Source organism: Chiloscyllium plagiosum, unplaced genomic scaffold, assembly GCF_037043375.1.
Source record: "Chiloscyllium plagiosum isolate Xiang-an unplaced genomic scaffold, Cpla_swu_hap1 HiC_scaffold_10, whole genome shotgun sequence".
NCBI classification, from domain to species: domain Eukaryota; kingdom Metazoa; phylum Chordata; class Chondrichthyes; order Orectolobiformes; family Hemiscylliidae; genus Chiloscyllium; species Chiloscyllium plagiosum.
Window position 1 is genome coordinate 81,752,006 of NW_028270148.1, and position 6,142 is coordinate 81,758,147.

General features: G+C 56.0%; 1 pseudogene; it reads left to right on the forward strand.

Moving 5' to 3' along the window:
* Window positions 1–5,277: 5,277 nt before the first annotated feature.
* On the forward strand, window positions 5,278–5,808 carry LOC148148991 (ferritin, middle subunit pseudogene; annotated as a pseudogene).
* The last annotated feature ends 334 nt before the right edge of the window (window positions 5,809–6,142 follow it).

A 6,142-nucleotide genomic window follows, 5' to 3' on the forward strand; every position in this document is an offset into this window, starting at 1 on the left:
GGAGTCGCAGCGCAGATTCCAGACCCTCTCGGTCCTTCGGGACGGGAGGTATGCGGTGTGCTTCCTGCAAGAAACCCACACTACCCCGGGAGACGAAGCCACCTGGCTCCTGGAGTGGCGAGGGGGGGTCTACATGAGTCACCTCACCCGCAGATCTGGCGGGGTGGCTATCCTGTTGGCCCCGCATTTTCAGCCGGAGATCTTGGGGGTCAGGGAGCCGGTGCCAGGCCGTTTGCTTCACCTGACGGTTCGGCTGGGGGGCGCGGTGCTTCACTTGGTGAACGTATACGCTCCCCTGGCCGGGCCGAGGCAAACGAGCTTCTTCGAAGAAGTGTCCGCTCATCTCGCTTCCATCGACGAGAACCAGTGCGTCGTCCTCGGGGGAGATTTTAACTGCGTCCTCGAGGGCAGGGACCACGGCGGTGCCCGCACTGGCTGCGCGTCGGGGAAGAGGTTGGGGGACTTGGTCAAGTCCTTCGACCTGGTGGACGTCTGGCGGAATCTCCATCCCGACTCCATCGCCTTCACCTTCGTGAGGCCTGGGGTCGGAGCGTCCAGAATCGACCGCCTGTACGCTTCGCGGGCGTACGCCTCCTGTTTTCCGAAGGCCTCCACGCGGCAGGTGTCGTGCACGGACCACCACCTGGTGTGGGCGGAACTCCTTCCGTTCGGCGCCAGGCTGGGCTCCGCGTACTGGCACTTTAACAACCTGCTGCTGGAGGACGAGCGGTTCCGGGACTCGTTTCGTCGTTTCTGGGCCGGCTGGAGAAGGAAGCGGGGAAGCTTCCCCTCCCTGAGGCTATGGTGGGACGTGGGCAAGGCTCACGTCCGCGTCTTCTGTCAGGAGTACGCGAGGGGGTCGACGAAGAGGCGGAAATCCAGGATCCGGGAGTTGGAGAGGGAGTTGCTCGACCTGGAGTCACGCCTCGGTCAGCCCGACGCGGACCCGGCCCTGCGCGGGGCGTACGAAGAGAAGAAGGCCGCGCTCCGGGACCTGCAGCTCGTTGGGGCTCGGGGCGCGTACGTGAGGTCGCGGATCCAGCTCCTCCAGGACCTGGACCACGGCTCCCCCTTCTTCTACTCGCTGGAAAAAAGGCGTGGCACCCGTCAGCAGCTCCTTGTGCTGCTGGCCGACGACGGGTCCCTCGTCTCGGATCCGGAGGGAGTCAGGGCCCACGTCCGGAACTATTACACGGCTCTGTTCTCTCCGGATCCGTCCAGCGAGGATGCTCGCAGAGTTCTGTGGGAGGACCTGCCGCAGCTCAGCCCGGAGGACGCCGGAAGGCTCGACGCTCCCGTCACCTTAGAGGAGCTGACCGGCGCCCTCGACCGGCTCTCGAGGGGCAAAACCCCGGGGCTGGACGGGCTGACTGTGGAGTTCTTCAGGGCGTTCTGGGACGTCCTGGGGAGCGACTACGCACAGGTCCTGGGGGAGTGTCTAAATGCCGGACTGCTGCCCCTTTCTTGGCGCAGGGCAGTCATCGTCCTGCTGCCAAAGAAGGGGGACCTTCGTTCTTTGAAGAACTGGCGTCCGGTCTCCCTCCTCAGCACGGATTACAAAATCTTTGCCAGGGTGTTGTCTTCTCGCCTGGCCTCCGTGCTGGCCCACACGATTCACCCGGACCAGTCCTACACGGTCCCGGGCCGGAGGATACACGATAACGTCCACCTGGTCCGGGACCTGATCCATTTCTGTCGACGGGCTGGTCTGCCGAGCGCCTTCCTGTCTCTCGACCAGGAGAAGGCGTTCGACAGGGTCGATCACGAGTACCTGCTCGGGACTCTGCGGGCATTCGGGTTCGGGACGCAGTTCGTCGCCCGGATCCGACTTTTGTACGCCGCCGCAGAGTGTCTGGTTAAAGTTAACGGGTCCCTGACGGCGCCCCTTCGCTTCGGGAGAGGAGTGCGTCAAGGCTGCCCCCTGTCCGGCCAGCTGTATTCCCTGTGCGTGGAGCCTTTCCTGCGCCTCTTGCGGAGGAGGTTGTCGGGGCTGGTTCTGCGCGGCGCGGGCACGGGGGTGGTCCTCTCGGCCTACGCCGACGACGTGCTCCTCACTTTCACCGACCCGGCTGACCTGGGGAGGATGCGCGAGTGCCAGGCCGTGTACTCGGCGGCGTCTTCCGCCAGGATCAACTGGGCCAAATGTTCCGGACTACTGGTCGGCCCGTGGCGGGTGGACTCTCTGCCGGAGGAGTTACGGGGGTTCAGCTGGAGTACCACCCATCTCCTCTACCTGGGGGTCTACCTCGGCCCGGCCGAGGAATCCTGGCCGGCCAACTGGCAGGAGCTGGAGGCCAAAGTCTCGGCTCGCCTAGGCCGCTGGACAGGACTGCTCCGAGTGCTATCTTACAGGAGTCGAGTGCTGGTCATAAACCAGCTGGTGGCCGCCATGCTGTGGTACCGGCTGGTCACTTTGGTCCCTCCTCCTGGCTTTGTCGCTGACATCCAGAGAACGTTGGTCGATTTCTTCTGGGACAAAAAGATGCACTGGGTCGCCGCGCAGGTTCTGAGTCTCCCTATTGAGGAGGGCGGTCAGTCGCTGGTGTGCGTCCGCACCCAGGTCGCGACCTTCCGCCTTCAGACCTTGCGGCGATACCTTTACGTCGAGCCTCCTCCTAGGTGGTGCGCCCTGGCGACGTATTTTTTCCGCCAGGTGCGTAACCTCAACTACGACACGCAGCTCCTGTTCGTCGACCGTGACGGTTTGGAGGTCGCCCTCAAGACGCTGCCTGTCTTTTACCAGGACCTGATCACTGTCTGGAACATGGTCGAATCGCGTCGCGCCTACCCTCCGGCTGGAGTAGCGGCTGTCGTCAGGGAGCCGTTGCTCAGGAATCCGCACCGCGGGTTCGAGTGGCTGTCGGAGGGGAGGGCCGCGGCGGCGAGGGTGACCAGGGTCGGGGACGTGCTGGGTGCCGGGGGCCTGGGCTGGACGCTGCCGCAGGACATAGCAGGCAGGGCAGCGGTAGACGTCCAGTACGTGGCCACCGCCATCCGACGCCTCAAAACGGCGGTGCTCGGACCCGACGTAGTGCACCAGTTGGAGGACGCTCAGGTGTGCGGTGGGATCCCGTCCGCGCTCACCCCAGCCCGGACGGAATTTCACATTGGCCCCAAGGTCCCGTACTTCCCGCGGGAGCCTGTGCCCCACAACCTGAGCCGCCTCCGAAATTTTAATTTTGTTTTGTTTAGGGAGGTGGAGAGAAAGGCCCTGTATCGACTGCTGCTGCACACCATCCACCTCTTCTCCCTCATCCACCGTCCGGACACGCCTTGGCGTGCCCATTTGCCACCGGGCGGTGGGGATCCCCAGTGGAGGGCTCTCTACGCGGGAGTCCTCCCCCTTTCTCTCGGGGATCTGGGGTGGAGGGTGCTGCACGCAGCAGTCGCCTGCAACCGCAGATTACGGTGGTTCACTGACTCCCAGCCCAACTGCTTGTTCTGTGGCGCTGTGGAGTCCGTGGACCATGTGTATATTGGGTGTGGGCGTTTGCACTCCCTTTTTGATTTTCTGAAAAACCTTCTCCTCTGTTTCTGGCTGCACTTCAGTCCCACGCTCCTGATCTTTGGGCACCCGGTACGGAGGAAGGAGGGCAGGTCTGAAGATCTCCTCGTGGTTCTGCTCCTGGGCCTGGCCAAACTGGCCATCAACAGGTCCAGGCAGCGGGCCGTGGAGGGGGTCGTTAGGGCCGACTGCCTGCCCCTCTTCCGCGGTTACGTCAGAGCCCGGGTGTCCTTGGAGAAGGAGCACGCGGTGTCCACCAACACCCTGGAGTTGTTCAGGGAGAGGTGGGCGCCGCAGGGAGTGGAGTGCATCATTTCTCCCTCCAACTCTATTTTGATTTAGTCCCTACCCTCCCCTTCACTGTTTTTGATCACACAGCACTGTCCCTTGCTGTGAAGGGCAGTGTTTGTCACTGGCCACCCGGGTGTTTTCCTATCTTCCTGGTGGTGGAAATTGAATAAAAGATTGGTGCACTTTGTGTCTTTCACTGTGTCTCACACCTGCGCACACACACACCATGGGTGCTGGGGAAAAAATAAGCACTACCGCACTTGGGAAAAAAAAGAAAAGAAAAAAAAGAAAAAATAAAAATAAAAATTGGTGCACTTTGTGTCTTTCACTGTGTCTCACACCTGCACACACACACACCATGGGTGCTGGGGATAAAATAAGCACTACCGCACTTAGGCGGTAGTGTGGGGTTAAAAGAAAAAAAATTATTAAAAAAAAGGAAGTGTCACTGCCCTTTAAAAAAAAACAAAAAAAAAAAAAAAATAAAAAAAAAAACAGGAATGTTAAGGGCAGTGCTTGTCACTAAAAAAAAAAATAAAGATTGGTGCACTTTGTGTCTTTCACTGTGTCTCACACCTGCACACACACACACCATGGGTGCTGGGGATAAAATAAGCACTACCGCACTTAGGCAGTAGTGTGGGGTTAAAAGAAGAAAAAAAAAATAAAAAAAAAAAATAAAAAAAATAAAGATTGGTGCACTTTGTGTCTTTCACTGTGTCTCACACCTGCACACACACACACCATGGGTGCTGGGGAAAAAATAAGCACTACCGCACTTAGGTGGTAGTGTGGGGGTTAAATAAAAAGAAACAGGAAAAAAAAAATAAATAAATAAATAAATAGGGATTCACACAGCACTGCCCTTTGAAAGGCACTGCTGGTCACAGGCCAAAAAAAAAAGAAAATAAAAGATTGGTGCACTTTGTGTCTTTCACTGTGTTTCACACGTATATACACACACCATGGGTGCTGGGGATAAAATAAGCACTACCGCACTTAGGTGGTAGTGTGGGGGTTAAAGGAAAACGAAAAAAAAAAGAGAAAAAAAAAAGAAAAAAAAATAAAAGATTGGTGCACTTTGTGTCTTTCACTGTGTTTCACACGTATATACACACACCATGGGTGCTGGGGATAAAATAAGCACTACCGCACTTAGGTGGTAGTGTGGGGGTTAAAGGAAAACGAAAAAAAAAAGAGAAAAAAAAAAGAAAAAAAAAAAAAGATTGGTGCACTTTGTGTCTTTCACTGTGTCTCACACCTGCACACACACACCATGGGTGCTGGGGAAAAAATAAGCACTACCGCACTAAAAAAAAATAAATAAATAAACACAGTCGCCCTTTGATGGGAAGGGCACTGCAAAAAAAAAAAAGAAAAAATAAAAGATTGGAGGTATTGTTGGTGGTAATTCTAAGTTTGTGGTTGGCCTGTGACTTGTCTTGGGTAGGCAAGTAGTATAGTATAGTATTCATTATAAAATGGCTTCCCAGGTTTGTTAAAACTATCACCAGGATTGTGAAGCTGCTGTCAACAAGCAGATTAACCTGGAGCTCACTGCCTCCTATCTCTATCAGTCTTTGATGTCGTACTTTGACCGGGATGATGTTGCCCTGCACCATTTCTCCCAGTTCTTCAAAGCTCAGTCCCAGGAGAAGCAGGAACATGCGGAGAAGCTGCTGAAATTCCAGAATCAGCGTGGAGGCAGAGTCCTCCTCCAGGATGTGAAGAAGCCAGAGAGGGATGAGTGGGGTAACGGTCTGCAGGCAATGCAGGTTGCCCTGGATCTGGAGAAGAATGTGAACCAGAGTTTGCTGGATCTACACCAACTCGCCACTGCCCAGACTGACCCTCATCTGTGTGACTTCCTGGAGACCCACTATTTGGATGAGGAGGTCGAGATCATCAAGCGACTTGGGGACTACATCACCAACCTGAAGCGTCTGGGAGCTCCTGAGAATGGGCTGGGAGAGTACCTGTTTGACAGGCTCTCGCTGGAGGACAGCAGTTAGTGGGGCCTGGGGTACTGTCTGCTCTTGTCTGAATGCCTTACTGACTTCACTTGGACAATCTGGCTTCTCCCTAGGGAGAAGGAATATGTTTGCAAGAATGTAATGGCTATACCACCTGAAATGGAAATGAATAAAATCTTGCTTATTGTCCATAAAAAAAAAAATAAAATAAAAGATTGGTGCATGCACTTCAGTCCCACGCTCCTGATCTTTGGGCACCCGGTACGGAGGAAGGAGGGCAGGTCTGAAGACCTCCTCGTGGTTCTGCTCCTGGGCCTGGCCAAACTGGCCATCAACAGGTCCAGGCAGCGGGCCGTGGAGGGGGTCGTTAGGG